This window comes from Apteryx mantelli, chromosome 5 (assembly GCF_036417845.1).
Source record: "Apteryx mantelli isolate bAptMan1 chromosome 5, bAptMan1.hap1, whole genome shotgun sequence".
NCBI classification, from domain to species: Eukaryota; Metazoa; Chordata; class Aves; order Apterygiformes; family Apterygidae; genus Apteryx; species Apteryx mantelli.
The window spans coordinates 39,089,861-39,112,321 of NC_089982.1; positions in this window are offsets into that span (position 1 = coordinate 39,089,861).

Below are 22,461 nucleotides of genomic sequence, written 5' to 3' on the forward strand. Positions count from 1 at the left end.
TGACGTAGACTTAGATGCACCTATATTCATAAAAATGCATTGTGAGGTCCTAAAATGATGCTCCTCAAAGTAGTTTAACATCTCTTACCAGGATGCAGTCATCCTCTGAGGACAGTGTTCAGTGATTCTTTAAGTTGTTGTCCCTACCGTTACAGCCCTGCAATAAAAGAGTGAACATGGTGTAAATCATATAGTTCAAGAAACAGAGGCATAGCATAACCCAATATAGGTGAATTACTAAATTATATTAAGTTATCATGCATAATTATTCCTGGTTTTTTTCTATTATTCCTTAATATTAACTGTATTAATGTCTTGACTTCTTATCCTGGTAAAGCAAGAACATGAATGCCCTTTGGGATAAGGTCCTAAGACAACAACCTTTAACATGCTCTACACAATCTACGACACTATCAGAGGTCTTGTTTTAGGAGCTGACTACCAGTCCAAGAAATCAGAAATTTTAGCATTTCAAAGCTTGCTTCATAGCCATGAAGTGTTAAGAAGTGTGGATTTAAATGACGGCTTGTAAAAAATCTACCTCTTTAAAAAAGAAAACAAAATAAAGATATTACTCATCAAGCATCAGTTATATTATTTTCCAGCTACAGCACACTTTTCATACTCACAGAGCCAAATACACATAGAATAAAGACAGAATATGCTATTATATTTAATAAATTTTTCGACTTTTATGTTTGGGAAACTTTGATTCATTTAAGTTGGCTGCATTTCATTTTATTTGTAATTAATTCTAGTGTCAGACAATGATCACTCTTGATTTTGCTTGAAATTATTTCCTTTTTGATTTTTATCATATTTTTCTATAATCTCTTCTTAGAAGGCCATCACTATCTCCTGACTTGTCTTTCTTGGTATCTAAAGCATTTTTGTGATGAAGGATCTGTTACATGAAATGTACACTGTATAAAGTAAAGCCAATGGGAGTTCACACTGAATACAGGCTGCTAGATAGGCAATTACAATGTTATGCTTAACAGTTATTATTTATTTGTTTTTATTTTTTTGTGCAAAGATGAACCAAGCTATTTTCATTCTTCTGAGAGTCATTTTTATTTCGTTTTGAATCATTCTTCTCAGACGCCATAAAATGCAATAAAGACTTCTGGAACGTTGCCCAATTCGGGGGAATTGTTTTGTCTCCATTTTTCAGATTTTGATCACCCCCATACAACAAAGAGATAGAAAATATTGGCAAGAATCCCTGTTTTCTGGTAGTTTGTAGAACATTTATTTCATGGACAATGCTAACGGCATCCTGAAAGAAGAATCTGGGAAATGGTCCAACTGAATATTTAATGCCTCTCAAACTATACGAGGAGAATCCCTATGCAGAGGAAGCTGAATGCAGTAGTAGATGATTGGCAGCTTTCTGGAGTGTTGTGTAGGGACCATTGTATATATAAAATTGTGTGCTTCTTAGAATTTCTTATAATTGTGACCCAGCACAGATTCAGTGAACTTCACTGACAACCTCTATCAACCAGTTCTTTCGGTTTTTCTGGCCTACACTGAGGTGCAATCTTTAAATCAGCTACGAATATACTCTGTGTTTTAATGTGAAAGCTGCACTTTGCAGTAATTTGGGAAGGTAGTTTAAAATTGTGCCATTTTCCATCAGTGGAGTATTTGCAGATGGCTTGCAAAATTTGTGCACTGACATATTTCAGATCTGTCTATTGTGTTGTAATAAATGTGCCATAGCTGATACATAAATTATTAGAAATAAGTTGCTTTTACTGTGATATTAGTTCATCTAACTTTAAAGTTACTAGAAAGATCAATAAAAGATTGTCAGGAAAAAGACTGTTGCTGTATTATGATTTTGCTGCTTTTTTTAAAGTTGGTGCAATGTTTTTATTATAAGCTGAATTTTCATGCATTTCCAATTCAGCAGTAAAAAGCTGTTCTATGTTTAAAGTTGGTAGATAAAAATCTCAGCACTGGCATGAATTCTGTCTATGTAATTGAGTCTAATTTTGCAAAGCAAATAACTTCTTTCTGTGTCTTGCTCAGATTGTAACTTTAGAAAGGTCTTGAATCAGGAAAGTACCTGAACATAAAAGGTTACAGTAAAGAAAGCCCTTTGCTGCATTTTAAGTAGCATTTTAAGTAACACGAACAGGAATATTTTCCTGCAACTGGATTAAAACTATGATACACAGTATTGCCAGTTCCAAATCTTCAAAATCCATACCTTTGGAAAAGCATGAGACTGGTTTATTTACTTTCTACTTTATTCTTTAGGCTACACTTCTGAGGCAGCTTCAAACTTTTCTAGGAGAGCAGAAGGGCTCAAAACACGCTCAAAAAATGAAAATTGGTATCCCTTTGCAATCTCTTGCTACTAGCATCTGGGACTTAAAGAGAAAATATTAACAGTTGTGATACTTGTAATAATATTACAAGATTTGGCAAAGCTGGTTCTGCCTCTGTCAAAAGTTAGGTAACTTCCAGCTTTTCAGATCTTAACTTTTTCCAGCAACCTAAAAGCAAAAATAACTGGAAAAATGACACAACCATTTCATGTGCATCCATGTATGCAACCTGTATATTTCATTTTGTATGTTTGCTTCTGAACACTGTCCACAAGCACAGCTGGCTTGGCTAATGATCTTTTCTTACAGAACTATTTATTTTTTCCCTCCTATACTCACAAAAGGTATTTTTTAGATGCCTCTTTTCTTTCTTTTTCCAAGATCCATAGAGTATCTTACCTTATGAGGGAGGCGATCAGTTGTAAAGAGGTACATTATGTTACAGCTCATGTAAAACACTGTGCTGTTCGAAAAAGACTCTGTATTTCTTCAGTCATTTAAAGATAAAGCAGGAATGATAAAAGAGACCTGTAGGAAAAGAGAGGATGAAAAGATATCAAAGGAAGGAACTTGAGGAGGTCTGTACAATGGACACATATTGACAGACAAAGAAAACTGGGGCTTAGCGCTCATGCAGAGAGAAGAGAAGTGAGAATCAAGTTCAAACTGATTCTAAGGATAATATGGCTTTACTGATCTTTTCTTAGGTTTCAAGCTGGGATTGCCACTGTGAACTGAATCAAGATTAGGCAGGGAGTAGAGAGTTGTAAAAAACAGATTCCCTGCATGATCTACTGAGTCTGTGAGTAGCTGCTGTCTGGGGGCCAGCCACCTCCCCCCACGTAGTGTAGCCAAGGACGGAAGCAGACGTAGTCTCAACAGCTTCCTAATGCCATTACTGCTGGGGATGTAAAAGCTGGAGAACTCAAAAAATTCTGAGTGGGAGATACTCACAATTTACCTTTAGTCAGCTAACTCAGGTGCTCTGCATTGTCCTTGCCTCTGCAATGATGGTTTAGGGGATGCAGCTCCTACTATGGGTACTCTCAGTCATTCAGGAGAATCTGAAGGTTAGTGAGCCTCCAAAGGGGATTTAAATCTTGGACGCCATTGAAGTTTTTCCTGGGGCATACCAAAAAGGGTATTTCTCAGTGCTGACCTCAAGGGGTTACACTTGCCATGTAAGTGGTAAACATTTGGGCATCTACAGCACTAGAGATGCAGCTATTCTGCTTCCAGATTTGCTCCTGGACAGCTTAACAGTATTCTCTCTCAAGTTTCATGGCAATGCCATGATTTAGCCCTTAATTATTTTGGCTGATGACAGAGGAAGATGTATGATTATATTTCTAGAACATCTAGTGCAGAAAGAACTCTGAAAAAAAACCCTGAAGGATTAAGCTATGCATGCCAGCAACCTCTACTCTGTCCCTACGGCCAGGGAAAATAGCTGCAATGCCTTCAGCTGAATTCACTGCGAGATGTACGAAGCAGTGTGGGAGTGTGAGGGGGGAGCTGTTTCGTCTGGTTTTAGAGAATATTGTTCTTCAAATTTTGATTCCTTACTTGATGCTGGGTAGTGAGCCCTATGTGCTAGCAATGGGAAATGTCAAGCAACTGAGATCAGTTACACATGATCAGAATTGTGGTCTGATTGTCTGGGGACAATGTCAGCACTGTGCTATAAGAACCTGTCAAACTTAAAAAAAAAAAAAAAAAAAGATGTTTCTGCTGGGGGATTGATCCTCAACAATCTCCAGCTCAGATGATCCCAGATTTCAACATTAACACATCCTAATACACCCTTTAGACACCCACTAAATCTCACAGCATTTGAAATGAGCAGTTGATTTTAGAACACCTTTAAACAGAAACAAATTCCTATCCTTAATTATAGCAAAGCTCTTTGTGTGTTCATGTGACTACAACAGACAAAACTAAGTTAAGGTTGATGAAAGCAACACCAAATTAAATTTAAAAGCAGTAAGAAAATGACTGATTTTGGTTTTTACTCTTGCTGTTATGTACAGGGACATACTGACTGTGAATTACATGCAGAGCAAATTGTCATCTATTAATTCAAATGCCAGCTTCTCACAGATAACAAGTGTGTGAGATTCTTTTTTCAACAATTAGCTATTTGCTCTCCTATCATCCAGGAAAATGAAAGAGTAGATGCCATGTTTCAGCCTTTTGCTCAAATATAGCACCTTTCTGGGCAACATGATTTGACACACTTTTCTCTGCATTGTGACACAGCAAATGGATATCAAAACTGCAACCTGATAATTGTCCTGGGATGTTATGATACCTGATGAATATAAATAAGTAGCCATAAGCATGCCTTTGAAGAGCTTTTTAAAAATAGCTAGCAATATATAAAAATAAATAATTTGTCAGTATTTTCTGCAACATAAAAACACCTTCTGGTGAGGAGTAATGGGAAGCTCCTCAGCATTTTCAGCCTTTTCTCTAAACTGAGAGAAGGAACACAGAAAAACAGCAAAAACTAAAGGAGCATTCTGCTGTGCTGGATATTTAGAACTAGATGGACAGCGAAAGAAAACAGAGTAGAATAGAAAAAGTTAGATAAGTAGAAGCAATAAACCTTACAGTATTTGATTCTCCTGAAATCTTCAAAATGAGAGAGAATCTTTGCCAAAAGGAAAGATTTCTCTCTGGATTGTGCTAGCAGGAACTACCGAAAGATGCTTCATTAGAAGTGGATCTGCTATTCCGCAGGTTCTGTCCACTCCTCACCTTGCTCCCTGTGGCTGCACAGCCAGCCCTGCATAGCCACCAAGCACCGTGCAGAGAGACCCTACTTTGAACTCTGTAGGGCAAACAGCACTGGCAGACCACTGGCGAGAGAGAGCTCTTTCTTCTCTGGCTGTTTGATATGGAGGATGTGAAATAAGCCAAGGAAAGGACTGTCTCTGAGGATGAGGTGGTTACACAGTCTCCAGGCCTTCTGTTCCTTTAAAAAATTATTTAGACCCAGCTTCTGAGAGCTTTATTGGAGTAATTCCTTATTCCTGAAAACACTGACTTACCCACTATGCAAAGTACAACACTCACACCATGAGAACACCTGGGAACAACATTCAGCTGCATAAATTGGACTCTGTTCCAGAAATTTTAATGAGGGTACCAGAACACGGCCCTAAAAATTATGCCCATTAAAACTAAAATTTGTTTTGTGCCTGTCTATTTTTTAACTCATTCTCTTTGCTCAACATATCTTATTCAATTGGATTTACATCACTTTTAAGTTCTCTAGATTTGTAAGAGAGACCCAAATCTATTCAAAAAGTTGTTTGTTCACCTCCTTTCCTTTTTGCAGAGACTCATATTTTCCCTAACTCCACTGAAAAAAAGACTCAGTCAAAACAACAACAAAAAATCCCGTCATTGATAATTACCACACAGTTCTTCCAGTTGAGAAATATCCTGCACCACTTACTGCCTACTGAGATGCAATCAAAATTAAATGAGTGGAAATTACTCTGAAGCGGCAGCTTTAAGCTCTAGTAAAGGAATGCAGGGTCCTATTTTCATGACAACATGGAAAATGTCCTTCTGGGTCAAACTAATCATCCATTGCATCTCCAGCAGTGGCAATATGCAATGCTGTTCAGGGAGAGCACATGATCCTGGCCTGCCTGCAGTCCATCCCCCTCATATTCCTCCAGCATCCACAACTACATTATGGATGTTAGAGAGCACATTCCTGCCTGTTCCTTTTAGTAGCTGTTTACAGACCCGTTGTCCTGGAATTTGTCTACTTTTGCCTCTTTGAACTTGCTGATACTGTGGGCCTCCGCAACCTCCTGTAAGAGCAACTTCCAGAAGGTTGCTACCTTTGGTATAAAAAAAAACTTCCTTTTGTAGATTTTAAACTGCTCTCCAACTAGTTTCTTTCAGTGGCCCTAGGACACTCCAGGACTTGGCAAATGACAATTCTGTATTTGCTTTACTCACTGCCTTCATGCTTTTGTAAATCTATGCCTGATCATATTCCCCTGGGGCATCATATCCAGCCTGAGGGGGATAAGAGCATGAAAAGTTCCAGCCTGTTCAGTTTCCCCATAAAGGCAGCTGCTCCATCCATTTAATCATGTTAGTTGCCTTTCTCTGCATCTTCCTTAATTTCCCTCTGTTCTTCTTAAAATGCATGAATAGGATTTTATATCTAGCATTCAAGATGTGGCTAGACCACAGTTTTACATAGGGACAAAGCAGTGCTTTCTGTTATGTTCTCACTATCCTTCCTGAAGGTACCCTAAGTTTTGTTGGCATTTTTTGTTGCTGTTGCGTTTTGAGCAGATGATTTCAGAGAACTGTCAGTGGTGACTCCCAGACTCTTTCCGGAGTTGAAACTTCCAGTTTCAAGTTCATCATTGTGTAGGCATGGTTTAGGTCAATCTCTTCTAGATCCACTGCCTTACATATGTCTATACAGAAACTTATCTGCTGCTTTTTACCCCACTCACTCAGCTTTGTGTCGTCTTTCTAGGGTTCGTTGCCACGTGTGTGTCATTTGACTCCCTGAAGAAGTTCAGTATTATCTGTAAACTTATTTCTGCATCCCTTCCCTCTCCAGGTCATTGACAAAGATCTTAAACAAAACTGGCTCCAACATCAGTCTCTAAGAGACTACTACACACTCTTCTTTATTCTGAAAAGTGACCATTAAGCCCTTGACTTCCTACCCTGTAGGAAGCTTTCAATTCGTATAAGGACCAGTCCCATGGCAACTTATTTTCTTTAATAGCTTTTTGTTAGGAATCTTGTCAAGGTTTTTTTCAAAAATCCAAATAAAATATTATATACGGCTACCTTATACAACTTCAGCAAGCTAGTGAGGCAGGACTTCCCTTTAAAGAATTTACTCTGTCCAGCGAGGGCCACTACTTGTATACAGAAATGGTAGTAAATCTATTCAGACAATTCTGTGCTATTCCATGTGTAGATTCCCAGAAGCTGTTTCTGAGCAGGAGGAACACCAGCAGGATGTCTCCTTTCTATACAGACTTGATCCTTTGCCTGTTTATCTAGTGCGAAAGAGCTTAGACCAAAGCAGGAAAGTGAAGGGATATTACAGGATCTGCAATAAGTCAAAAAGATCTACTTTGGATAGACCAAAACAAAGTCCAGGGCCTAAAGAGACCTTCACAGTGTGGAAGCTTTCTTCATCGCAGGCTCCAGGGACTGTTGCTAGTAAGATGCTCCAATTTTGGCAACAGCCCCAGGATCAATGCAATACTCCCCAAAACAGCAAGTTAGTTTTGAGTGGATAACCCTGCTCTTCTGAACACATAAAAAAAAGCACGTGGCTTAGAGGCTTCCTCCACAGAGCTTCTGTATTGGTGTCTCTGGAGTGATTTCTTGAATCCTGGGTAATTTAATCTCACCACAGGTCTCTCTATGAGCAGTCTTCTGCTGGAGAGGAGGCCATCTGTCGAAAGCAGAGAGCAAGGTAGCTGCAAGCTGTTGTCAGCCATGAAAGATAAGCCTGGACTTTCACACTTTTTTCCCCCACATGGAGCACCATTTTTAAGCTGTGGGTCTTGTGGTGAAGTGCTTTTTAACAGTGAATAAAATTCTGTTTCCTTAAAACATATGCGAGTTGCAGGATCTAAGCCCTGATTTTAAACTGGCCTTTCTTACAATACTATCCTAATACTTTCTAAAGCATTGAGCATGTTTATGATACGAAATTTTGGGAAAAAATGTAGATCAGGTCCTGGAGCCAATAAACAGTCCATCAACAGGAATGGCAGATTTATTTGTACATCATTAGAAGTTTGTGGACTCAGCTCTCCTAGAATTAAAAAAATAGTACTAACCTAAAGTCTGGCATATGTATAGCTCCCACAAACCTGATTTTTAAGTATGAACCTTTTTCTCCCCTTCATTAAGCTTGGTGTTATTTATTAACTTCATGAAATATGGAAGGTTTTCCTAGTATGGAACCTCTCCAGAATAAATGGTATCTTCCACAGAAACACACAATGCAGATTCTTGCTCTATTTATATTTACAAATTAATAACTACCTTTGACATGGGAATTATTTCAAAACTGTTTGATGTTATAGTACACTTTGTCCCTGCAATCATATTTATAAATGTACAGTGTAGCATTAGTGCATCATTCTGCTGGGAAAAAATCAGAGAACTAAATGTGTTATCTACATTAAACACACATTTTTTTTCCTCATCTATAAATGGTGACCTATTCTTTCTTTTATGCTTTGCAGAAGTTCACAAGCATAATCAGCAAAGGTAACATTTTTCCACTTTAAGTATTAGTATCTTATTACAAAATTACAACAGTAAAACTATTGTAGATATACTTAACAATCAAACTAAATTGGGCACCTCCAAATAAAGGTTGGTACAGGAGTTAAATATATTCAAGACGCACATACCTACTGCATTTGATAAACAGGTGAGAGGTAGTGCATTATGCATGTTATGAGTCACTGCTGTAGCAACAGGTTGAAGCCTGGACTCATTGTGCCTAAAGAGAAGACTGAGTGTGGTGAATCACTTTTGTCTTTATAGTCATTGACTTGCTGTCTTGCACTGCAAAGCATCTCAGCAAAAGACTATTTGATGCTTAGGGTTGTTTTCAAAATCAAGCGGTCTCAGTGAAAATGTTTTCATTGGAATAAAGGTAAAGAAAGGAGCATAGAAGGGTATGTTTAAGCTATTTCAGAATTTCTATGAGGAACAAGTTCCAAGATGGTAGTTTTTGGAGGCAATCACTTAATGAAGATTTCCTTAAAATGGAATTAGTGGTGCGCAGTTCTTAATTACCTCTGTTCACAGAATCACATTACATGACCATTTCATAAACAGGTTACTCCAAGAAAATAAGCTGACCTTGCACCACCAGTATCGCCTAACACAAGGAATAAACTGGTTTCTTATAATGTCTCACTGAGATTTCTACAAGGGTACAAATACTGTCTTGTCATACCTCCTCAATCCATATTAACCAAGATATTGTTCAATGCAAGACACTGCTTTTTTAGGGCATACTTTCAAAGAAGTATTAAAAAAAGGAAACAATTCCAACATGCTTCAGGATCTAACGCTCCAGTTCTGCCCGGTTCAAACCTGGTAACAATGTTACTTCCAGTTTCAGCGGGAACAGAACAAAACCTTTCATTCCCCTGCTCTTAGGAGGTGAGGTTTGTTTAGTAGCCCTTAATGTTTCAAGAAACTAGCTGCAGGCCTTATGCCTACAGGCATAATGCCTTCAAAATGATGACCCCAAAAGAACAAGTAAATGGTTTGCAATGGAGAGTTAAGTTTCTTCACACTGCTGATTTTTCTGAAATTTTAGACTATGCAACCATGCACTGGCCTGAAAATACTGCCCAGAGGTCTCCAGTAGCAGCTCCCTCTCATTCTTGGGCTTGTACAGAGTTCAGGCAGATTCATGGTTATTGTTAACCTAGCAGTACTTTTTTGTACTAATGTTCTACAAACTGCATTGCTTGACTTGTATTTATAAGATCTGAGGGAATGATGTCACCTATTGAAACAAATACGTTCTGGAGAGAAGTAACCCCTTGATACTGTTTTTCCTGACTTATTTCTTGACATGGATGTTCTGTTGCTGAACAGTCAGAAATAATACTTAGGTGAGAAACTATCATGTGCAAACCTCTGACAGAGTACAAATGATTTAAAACTTTGAGGCTGGGATTCTCAATGGAGGCTGAGGAAGCCAGATACCCAACTCCTGTTAGGTTTAAGGGAAAACTAATTCCCTTAGGCTGCTTCAAAAAACTGCTTATAGGTTAGGGCGCAATGGTCACACCAATATTTAGCTACACAGTGTAAGATAAAATGTGCCGGACTGTTTGGAGAAAAAAAAAGTGTTTTTTTGTTTCGTACCTCTGCCTTATTGTCTTTGACAAGTCAAATCAATTAAACAATTGACTTTCTCATGAAGTATAATTTTTTTAAACCGTCATAAGGTGTAGCAAATCTAACAAAAATTACCCAGGAATCCATCATAATTCCTGTTAATGATATTAATTACTTTGCAACTAAGTGGGCCAGATATATTTTAACTATAAAGAACAGGACCTCTATGCTAAAACCAGGGAAAACTACATGGCAATTCATCTTTACTGAGGAGAGAAACGAGGTAGTATAGAAACAATGTGCCAAATTTGACTCTCAAATTTTGTAGTGAGGCAAAGGTAAAGAGAAAGATAAAGAAGTTCTTTCTCCTTCTCACACACAGGCATTAGCATGTTCACAATTTTCTCTTCTGATGGTGAACAAAATACCATACTAGAAGAGGGAGGAGTACACCTGAGGATCCCAAGCGGGGTCAGCAATGGCAGAAACAGGTGTGTGCAGAGGACCGTGGGCAGGAATAAGCTGGGAGGAAGGTGACAGGAATAAAAGGAGATAGGAATGGATGGGAGTGTCCTAACTGGAAGGAAGCAATGCTGGAGAAAAACTAGAACCATGGGGAAACTTTGGGAAGAGAGAAGAATCAGTCAGTGAGAGCCACAGACTAGAATTTTGGTACATTATAGAAAAGCCAGGATGATACAGGATGTGTGGAGATATAAAGAAGTAGAATGGTCTCTAGCAATTAGACAAAACTCTGCTACAAAATCTGGAGAGAAGTCTGCTTTGCCTCAGTCTCCACACTGAAAACTGCTGATAAAAACTTGTGGTATTAACTTCATGTGATGGTAGATCCATCTAAACCTCCATCTGCTATGCCATTAACTGAAGAATTAGAGAGCTGTGCTGAAAGTCTAAGATTGCCAACATGACAAAAACTTATATGGAGGTCAGTATGGATCTACAGATAAAAATGACTGATTTGCTTCCTGTGTTTGATAGTTTGGCTGGCATTGGGATCTCTGTCCCTTGACTTTGTTCAATATAGACTCTTTGTTCTGCAACACAGTAAATGCTGTTTAGGAGAAGCAGGTCTATAGCAGGAACTTTTCTGGAACAACTGTTCTGGCCAGTTTCCCTGTGCAGCCAAGCCCCCAGCCTGTGCACACAATAAGGAGAATATTGCACAGAGATTCTGTAAGGACAAATTCAATATAATCTGCAAACTACTAAGGCCCAAATCCTGTGTTATTTGTGTGCCTGAAATCAATGGACATTAGGTGTTTAAACATCTCTGAGGGTCTGTGAAACAGGTATTCATATACTAGATTTCAAAACAGATATTGATCAGGAGAAAATCTACTCACACATCACCATCATCCCAGGAATGAAAGGCAGAATTCCTTTCACCTAACGTTAGGTATCTAAAATGTACAGAGAACTAGCTGTTGAGGTCCCCATTATAGTCAAAAAAGGTCGTGTAAACATTTAATTGTATTTAGGGTGCAATTCATCTGACCAAAGACAGGTATCTGTTTTAGGAGGAGATGAGTCATGTTTTAAATCCCACTGACTAGACTGAATAGCTCTCTCTTGACTACAAAGAAAGTCTAAGAGAACTAGCTCAGATGCAAACACCTATGTAGTCAAGAGAGACATCCACATACAGCCTCTGGAGATGCTTTTATACTTCTATGAGAGATCGTATATTTCTTACCATTTTCCCAGGATGTTGAGATGATCATTCTGCAACTAGCTGGATACAGAGGTGACACCGATGAGCAGCTGAACCTTCATACTCTGACTTGCGAAAGTAGTACTGCAGAAAGAGCTTCTTGCTCAATGAAGCCTGTACCAGTCAGGCTTGCTGGATGATGAGATTAGATCTGACATCAGACAGTGGTTGTAGAATTTCATTGAAGTTCTTAGCATGAAGGATGCTTTTAGCTGGTCCGGAAAAGCAGAAGCTGACACATTCCTTTGTCACGAACCTGGGTGGCAGGGATAAGTTGCGTGCACAGATGGTGCTCTAGCTGCTGATCTTGTAGCTGTGTGCAATCACAGAACAGTTAGCCTTCCAAACATACAACCCCCCTACCTGCCTTTTCCCAAGCCTCTTCCCATCCCCTCTCCTCCATCCTAAAATACCCACAGCAATTAAAATCCTATCAATCTCTGCAAAATGTGAATGTGAATCACAGGCAATTAACAAAGAAAAAGGAAGAGTTAATTTAGAAAACTGCCAGTTCAATTCTGAGTGGGAGGCAGACTTTTTATACTTTATAAAAGTACTAAAATACTTTTTCAACTTTGTGTAGCTAGGCTGACAAGCTTAATTTGCTCGTAAACAGTGGTGTCAGTCAAAAATAGGAAAGTAAAGTATCACTATACTAATAAATGTGACAGCTGTAATGGAAAGTATCCTGTCAGTGTATCAGCAGGGAAGAAGATGGAGCACTTGAAACTTTTTGACATTTCTGGATGTTAGTGTTTGAGTCATATGGTTACAGTTGAAGAAAAGGACTGTACAGGTTTGCTGGATTTAGCCTAGAACAGATGTCTTTTATAAGTTCTAAAACTGTGAGAGAGTGCATGAAAGAAACAGCAAATACTTCATTTTAAAACGATTCCAAGTGATAACAGGTATGAAAAGTGTTCCTCTTCCACTCCTCCAGCAATCAAAGTAATTTTTCAAGGCCAAAAAAATGCTTACAAATGAAATTCCTGAATTTAATGCCACAAAATGCTACCAAATGGTATTATTTCATAAAATGCTACACACAGGCACAAAATGGCTCCTGATGAAGCCAGTGATGTGATTTAGCACAGCTTGCAATTTCTGTGTGAATGTGAAAAAATGAAATGAAAAAATATGCTGAAAACTTACTAGAATTAATTCACTTTCAACAACATTGACTTGGCTCTCATGCAATTATGTCAGTGTCCCATGAACTATAAGTGAAAGATGTATCTTTATGTCAAATGACAAAGTTCCTTAAATTACTGCATTTTTTTTTAAAACTGTATCTTAGATTTAACCTCACAATGAATATGATGTGTTTTACACAGTATTACATATCAGACAGCATTGTATTGCACACTATCAGAAGGGCTGTCTTCATCCATGGATACCATTATTCAACAAATTAATTTAATCCATGAAAGATTACCCTATTCATATTGATTCTTCCAAGCATTCTTCAGGAAATAGATGTCAACCGTATCAATCATCTGCATCTTAGCATAGGATGGCTGAGCAAAGGTCAAAAGATGACACATTTTTCTGAGCTTAAGAGTAACCGGAAGGAGTTCCTTGTTCATGAAAACAGTATCAAATTGTAACAAAAACATCTTGCAAATGTTTTTGAAAAGTAAGGTAAGTGAAACATAGTACTTCTGAGTAATGCATGGTCACCTGTATGTTCTACGCTCTACAAGGACAAAAGAACATAAACTTTATGATAAAGTTTCTACATTCTAAGAAATGTAATTTCGGAAGTGCAGAGGAGGAAAACAAATGTTTTCCTCTTTCCAGCTTGGTTCTTTTATGTTCCAAAGACAATTCATTCAACATTTCCACACGTTTCATCAGAATATTGAAAACCTTGAGCTTGAAGACCATTTGAATAAGTTTTATGAATACAGATAACTTCTCAAAATTGTTAAAAGAATTGTTTTTAGCCAAAGCAAAGGACGAGTGGCATTGTTGGTTGTAACAGCCAAGAATTGCCAGGATTAGACATAACTGACATACAAGCAAGTATACAGCAAGTGGATAGAGTTGACTCACTTTTGGAAACCATTTAGACAAATACTGCTTTCCCAGCTACTGGAAACTGAAGACTGAACTGTGTACAATATTCAAGCTCTAAGCTATATGTGAAAATCTATTTTCTATGATGAATGCTCTAAAAATAATCATAGTATGCTTTGCTCAGGAATATCTAAAAACTCTTTAGTAATTCAAAACCTAGTTTTACACCAAACTTTCAACAGCTCAGGTAAAGTGTCACCTTGCACATTACATTTTGGGGGTTACAAACACTTCCGTGTTTAAAAAGACACAGAATTAATGAAAAATAGGATTTTATGAATTTGAAAAACTATTCTAAAAATGTGAGCAACAGAAAATACATGAAAATTGTGTTTTCCTTGTTCTTTTAAATCAAATTAAAATATTTGTTCAGCCTCTGTGAATTTTAGGTGACAGAAAGCAGATCTCAATAAAGGTTTAGTAGTCCTGGCTAAGGGATAGCAATTAAAACACAATAGAAAACCCTGGGAAATTAGTATTTCTACACTCAATGCAGAGAAAGGATAGCATGCTGGTAAAATGAATGAATGAAACTGCAAAATATATACTGACAATAATAAGAAATATCAAGATTTACTCATTGTATAAGCATAGCCAATTTGGGGCACTGAATGAAGCAGTGATCTTAAAGAAAAATAATGCGATAGTTACTTAAAGACTGTATATATAAACATAAATGGCTGTGTTGATGTTAAATGGGCAACTTTAAATCTGTCATTTCCAAACTGAGCACTTGACTATAATTTTAATGTTCTTTGAATGGAACAACTTTATGCAAATGCATTAGATGCTTTGAGAAGAACCATGTTTAAAAACACAGTGCTCAGCTCTTCAGCTGTGCACCATGTGGAAAGGATGCTGAATTCAATCACAGTCTGAGCAAACAAGCAATTGACTTGAGCTTTTAGTGATAGGAGTAGTTTTTGAACTAATGAACTAAACTGATTGTTTAACTAGCACTGGCTGTGAAGTACTGCTGTTAGCAACTTGAAGTTGATACCTATACATACCTACCAATTTCTCATATTCCTCACTGGCTTGTTTTTATCTCCTTAGTCATCAGAGGTAGATCTATTGCACTGGTTTATGCATACAGCTATTTCTTATTCCAGCATTTAGAAAAGAGAGATTGGTAGAATCCAACCAGTGAGACTGAATCTAAACCAAAAGGGAACAAAAATGAATGACAGTTTATAAATGTATCCTGAAATAATCACAAACCTAAATAACTACATACTTCATTCTTTAGCTATTTAAACACTTCTATTCTTGGCTGTTAGGCAAGAGAAATCTTGGTCTTGTATACTTTTATACAACATAATTGTGGTGCTGGCACCATGTAAAAATCCAAGACAGATTTTCTCTCTTGAGGTCATGTTTTCAGGTATTTTTTTTCCTCTGTTTCATTTTTTACAGGCCTGTCAGCGTTATGTAGAATGCTCCATTCCATAAAACCTGACTCACCGCAGGACTATCTGTGTGATTAAGCATTGGCAGAGTTTGGCTCAAGTGAGTGGTATGCAGCACAGCACTATTTTTAAAGGTCAGCGCTCAAGGGGAAGTTGTTTCTTTCAAATTCACTTCTTACCATAAATGAAATAAGGAGTACACTGGCTGGGGGCATGGGAGGGGAGAGCCGCTGCTTTTTGCTGCCTTGCTGATTGCTCATCAAGCCTTATTCTCCACTCTGGCAAATCTGACATTAGACAATTTATGGACAAAGACTGGAAACTCTTTGCTAGTTCTATGATTCAAACAAAAGCCATTAATGCTTCAAGCCTGGGCACTTTCATGGCATTACAGCAATACTGAATATAACTTGTGGTCTCTACAGCGAGTCCAGGGATAAGCTGTCAAATCCATTAATTACTGGGGCTACAGTCACCACTGGCACACACATTTGGAACTCCACTTATATACAAGAATTGGCTGCTGTAAGAAATGAAATCTTCTGTTTATCCAGGCAACATGAACACAATAGACAGGCCCACTTCCCAATCCAGACCTGAAAACCACTTCGCACAATAAAAAGAGAAAATTGTTTACCAAAAGATAGCTAACTTCAAATGTCTGCATCCAGTGACTGCCATGTTAACACTGCAGGTGAAGTGCTACAGAGCAAAGCAGAGAAAGACAAAAACCTCCATGTCAGCGTGAGATGCACATATATCTCTGCAGGACAGCATATGATTTTTTTATTGCTCTGATGCCTCCCTCTTCTCCTCACTGTTCATGACACAGTCTGTATCATGACAAATTTAAGCTGAAAGATATTCAGCAGAGGCTTATTTATACTTCGGTTTTGATGCATTTAGTACAATCCGATCTGATTAAAAAACAAAATAGTAACTGAAATAATAACTAGATCTTAGGTCTGTCACTTCCTATCAGCCACTCTGTAAACAAAGTGATAATCTTCAAAACAAAACATTCCTTCAGAGACTAAACACTCTGGGAATATGGATTTCCCCAAGATACAGTCTTTTTGAAACTTGCAAATACAACTCTCCTATTCCTAAAGAAATCATTTTATGGATAATGAGAGTAGATACCGTGCTCATTTTAAAAAAACAATTATTTACAATCAGATGTATAAGATTGTTTCTTTTATGAACACTTTTCCTTTACAATCCCTGCAAGAACACAACACCTGACACAGGTCCAGGCTCCTCTTCCTCTCTCACTCTTAAGGGTATGATTTGGGACGACATTTTTACTTTGGACACCAAAAACAAACTGGAGTTTTTCTGAGTGAATGAGCCTTAAGAAAAATTTGCATAATTAGACATACCTAGAAAACTTCCACTGCTAAATATTTAATACATAAACTAATTTTAAAAAGGACTTTGAAGCAGCATATTTCAAATGGCCATTTCATTAAAAATGTCCATCTCTGTTTATGTTAAGTTCTTGACTATTTTGATTATAAAGGATGCTTAATGGTTTTCTTTGATGCTCTCCTTTAAATTAAAGATTGAAAGATATAATGCTCACAAAAATGTTACCCATACCTTTTAATTAGCCCGATGAAATAACTGAAGTTCTTCAAAACAAAAGGCACGCTAAATATCCAACATATAGATCAAAGAACAATTTTATCTATAAATTTTCAAACTGGTTCCATAGAATAATCTTAACAATAGAGCATAACTGACGTTTTTTCAAAGGATCATTTTCTGTTTCCTTGTGGCTTGTTTTTTCCTTCCCACAAGGAACATACAACTAAATGCTGACAATTTTTAAAAAATGGTAACTTGAGGTAGCAGCCAGTCAACATTAGCATTAAAGTCCTCAGTCCTGAGCCCTTCTTGCAGGTTCCATGTGTGTGTTATGTGATAGTTCATATGCTTAAATTATGATTTGATAATGTGGAATACCATTTTCAGACTCTGGATACAGGTTTTGAAAAGCAGAATGGGGGCCGAACTCCCCTGATTGCCCAAACTCCATAGTATTTTACAAACATGTTCTCAGCACAAAGGAAGTCATAGTTAAAAAAAAAAGTCTAATGCTTCACTCTACAGATCAAATTGCAAATCTCCTTCCTTACCTGGTCAGGGGCTGTCATCCTTTTTTCAGTGATATTGCTATAAACAGTGACAATTTTTTATTTGTGTAATTCAAGGCTAGTGTGAAGAATGCATTCAAGATCTAGCCTAGACAATGGATTCTCTTGTGCTCTTTTAATTCTTTATATAGAAACTGTGTGTTGGTATCTTAATCTGTGAACAAATCCACTGATTTCACAAGCAGTAAGGTTTTACCTTACAGGAGCTGACTCTGAAATGTATTAATAACACTAACATTCACATGGAATAGAAATAGTACTTACATTACGAATTAACAAGTCCTAGCTGGGAGTTGATCCATGAATGTAATCTGAGTAATACTGAAACTACGTGAAAAACTGTTTTGCTTCTGAGAATTGGTAACCTTCTGAGGTGCTGGCAGAAACATTTATTCTTCATCCTGAAAACCCTTCATTGGATGGATTTTGAGAAGACAATTTTCTGACATCAAAGATGGTTAAGCAGATACTGCCATAGGTAAGCTATGTATATCAAATTTCTGCCATTTCTCCATAAGTGCGACAGAGGTGCAGAAACAATGCATGACCAATAGATTTTTTTTCAAACTCTTAAGCTATGCTAACTGTAATTCACCTTGGTACATACATATATTCACAGCTAAAGCTCATTTTTAGGCTCATCTGAAATAGGAAGCTGGTATTTAAAGTTCAGGTATCTCATTTATTTAATGCAAGCCAACTTACATACGGTCTATGCCAGGACAGAGCGAGAGTGTAGCCAGCAGTTTGAGAGAAGCGACTATTCCCCTGTATTTGGCACTTGTGAGACCACTGTGCCCCCCCACCTCAGGAGTGCTGCTGTTGTGCTTTACTCAGCACACTCTTTCTAGCTTAAAAAAATCCTTTTGTTACTTCTAACATCTTTTGATCTCCCAGTACAAAAAAGACACTGACAGACTGGAGTGAGTCCAATGGATGGCCAGTAAAATGATCACAGGCTGAAGTACATAATGTTCAAAGAGAGGCTGAGGGAACTGAGTTTGTTCAGCCTTAAAGAAGACAAGTCTCAAGGAGATCTAACTACTGTCTACAACTACCAGGAGGTGCCCTTGCTCTTGCTAGGACAGGAGTCATTTGATACAAGTTAGAACATGGGAAGTGGAATCTCTAACCTTGGAGATATTCAAAAATCAACATGGCCCTGGGCAACCTGCTATAAGTGGACCTGCTTTGCGCAGGAGGTTGGACTAGAAGACCTCTGGAGGCCCCTTTCCACCCATACAGTTCTATGATTCTGTTACTCTGGGCCTGTCATGTTTTATGAGATGTAAATTTAGGTGCACACAAAGAAAAATGTTCACGGTTGCTTTGGAGGCGGTGACCCAGCAGCGTATTTCATATTGAACAGCAACCCATTTGCTACTTGACTCCTTCTGCCATTGATGTTGGTGTTTTTATTATTTTTTCTCAGGGTGGCATTTATGGAGCCCACCACTATTTTTTTATTGATCTTTTATAAGCAACAAAAATTGCTGTTGTTTACTGCAAATGCATTTCCATTAAGTATTTCAGTTGCGCCTGAACACCGAATCACCTTGTTACAGGAAATAACACCTTCTCTGCCTTGCATGGTCTTTTTCTGGCTTAACCGCTTCCAGGAACTTGCACATCTTCTTGACTTCCTCTATGAGTCTGGAAGTGAAAGTAAGGAATGACTTACACTTAGCTGGCTCTTGAGGTGACTTGAGCTGGAGAGATTGTAAAGATTTGTCTTTTGCTACACTCTTGAAGATGTTAGGAGCAGCAGATTCAGAAGATACTTGAAGCTAGAAAGAGTGTGCTGAGTAAAGCACAATAGCAACACTCCTGAGGTGGGGGAAACACTACTGTACCCTATTTGAAGGAGAAGTAAAGGGAAGAACTGCAGGCTGTTACAGCCATATATTATAAAAGAACTCTATTTTCTAAAACTTATGCCATGCATTCATGTCTGCTGGTAGACCAAAAAATAAGTCTTACAATTAAATTGACTCGGGAAATGAAATAAACAGAGGTAGAATTGAAACTCCTGGCTCCTTGTTTAGTGATCAAAGAAATCTGTTTTGCAGTAAGCTGGGAGTATTCCATTAACAGTCTCAAAAGTGCTGAAGGACTAAGAGCAAAGCCCTTTGTAAAGAGATAGCCTGAATTACTAAATATCAAAGGAGGCTCTCAAGACATGCTTTGAATTTCAAGAACAACCGTAAATGGTTGGAGTTACTCCTTGATACTCCATTTACATTCTGTACTCTGGTAAGAGTATAATGTTGAGCTATAACCAAAGCAAGGAGCATTACTTCTGACAAAAGAAGAAACTCTTGTTCAGAGTCCCTCTGGGAGAAAAGGAGGACAGATGGAAGCTAATGTTGCTGATCCTCAAAGCTACCTGAAGTCTTAATGCAAATTCAGTTAAGAGAAAGTAAAGCAACACTCCTGCTCTGGACAGCGGCTTCTGTAAGACTTAAAATGAGAACTGTCCAAGAATCAGTCCTGTAGCCACAAAGCAAAGTTCTCTGGTGCCTTTTCTTGGGAGTGCCACTTAGGGCTGAAGCACTGCTCAGCAAATCAAGCCCTCTAACTATGCACTACGCAGACATCCCCTTGGTTCTCATCCTGTAAGTTATACCTAGGAGACAGGCATCAGGCACGCAGCAAAATTCTGAGTGCTTCCTGTTGATGGATTTTATGAACCTAGACTCCAGCAGAAGGACAGCAATGGGGCTGGAGTTATTCCTCACTTCAGCTGGCTGGTTTCTGAGTATAGAACTAAACAAATACAGCAGTTGTTGCCTCTACTTTTCAGCCTTGAGAATAAAAATGCAATCTTTTATTTTACTTTTGACCAAATATGTAAATGCTGTATTCATTCTTACACCTGCCCTGGCAGTAGGCACATCCACATCTCCTTATGTGGAACAGCAAATCTGTGCAAGCTGGGGTGCTTGTAACCAAGGATTTCAGCATTCCGTACAGCAAAGGCACCTCTTTTACATCTTGCTCCAAAAGTCAGTTCGGGGACTGGAAAACTAGGAAGCCAGGTAAAGTGTGAGGTGTGTACAACAGCTCAGACCGGGGAGAAACACCCTTCCTTCCAAATCACCTTTTTTTAATGCCAGGCGGCACTAAAGCCGTCGCCTCGGGAACAAGCCAAACGCGGCCGGCACAGCACGAAACGCCCGCAGCGGCTCAGCCGGTGCCTCGCCCGCCCGGCCGCCCGCGGCGCCGAGCCCGGAGCGGAGCGGGGCGGGGCGGGGCGGATCCGTGAGGGGCGGGGCGGAGCTGGGCGGGGCGGGGCGGAGCTGGGCGGGGCGGGGCGGAGCCGAGCGGGGCGGGGCGGGGCAGGGCGCCGGCCGCAGGTGCGGCAGCGGGGCTCGGCGCGGAGCGCCTCCCTCGGCGGCGGCCCGGCCGCCCCCGCCCCGCGCCGCCCCGCCCCGCGCCGCCCCGCCCCGCCCCGGCCCCGCGGGGGGCGCCGCCGCCGGCGCCTCCAAACTTTCGGCGGGGCGCGCCGGTGCGCCGTGGCCTCCGCCGCGGGAAGCGGCGCCCGTCGCCAGCGAGGAGAGAGCCGCCCCGGTGAGTCGGTGAGGGGAGGCGGGGGGGCCGGGGCCGGCGGGCGCCTTCCCGTGCAGCTGGGAGGCGGCAGGGAGGAAGGGGCTCCGCGGGAGCGGGCAGGGTCCCGCGGCGCCCCGGGCGGCAGGCAGCGGGCAAGAGAGACGCGTTTGCCTACACCTGCACCTCGAGCAACTCCCAGCCCTCCCCCGCTGCAGGCACTGCGGTCATGATGGCAATGCTGCTTGTTAATGGAATCACGTATTTTGCCCTTTTGCTTACTTGCTCTCAGAACCATTATAAATCCTCCGCGGTCTTTCCCCCGAGGAAAGTTAGGCGCAATTTGATGCTCACCCCTAAGGATCTGACTATTGGAAAGGATTTGAAAAACAGAGCTGTGCAGTATGCAAGGTGTGCAAATAAATGACATCAACTAGAGTTTCTGCTAAGAAAGAACACAAGAGGGTCCTGCCAAATACTACCGGAGGTTTCCTATGTTACCTCAGTCTTCCTCAGTGCTCTGAAAGAGGCTGATTCTTTGCTCGCTTAAACTGTCCCACTGACAATGCCCAAACTTGTCCAATTTATTTCATCTCCTACCCACACACCATCTCATCCCCGCCTGGGCTCTAAAACCTGGTTGTCCCTCCTCCCTCCCCCAGCTTTGTTTTATTTACAAGATCCAAATGCCTTCCAACAGCACAAACAGGGCAGCAACAAACAGAACAAAACTAGCAAAATAAAAGCAGCCTTCGCTAAGTAAGGGATTGGAGGTAGGAATCAGGGGAATGCCAGGGACTAGAGAAAAGGATGAAAACATTTTCACAAAGAAAGGGATGCTACGTTATTTTGCTGAGCTCTGTCATCCTCCCTATATTTACAGCAAAGAAGGTAAAACTTGTGAAATTTGCCCTCCCTCTCACCCTTCTACTATGATGGGTAAACATGACCTGTTCCTATTTTACAATGAAAAAATTATGAGATTTTGGGGCAGTTGACAGTCCTGGAATCTCACCAAGTCTCTAACCTAATAATATACAAGCCTAGTTCTTGGTTTTAGGTTCACAGGTGAAGGAAAAAACAGATGCAGAAGTGCTCATAAGTTCTGCATAGCATTGGCTGTGCAAATTGTCATGGATCTCTTATATTTTTAACCTGATATGGACTAAAGGTGTATTAAGAGATTCAGTCCTGCCACCCTTGTTGTGCTAGTAGTTGATGACTGATGACATTACTAAAGACTGTGGGATGAGCTTCTGTGAACAGCTGACAGTTATCTCAGTTACATATCTCACAGTGTTAAGCATTTTAGG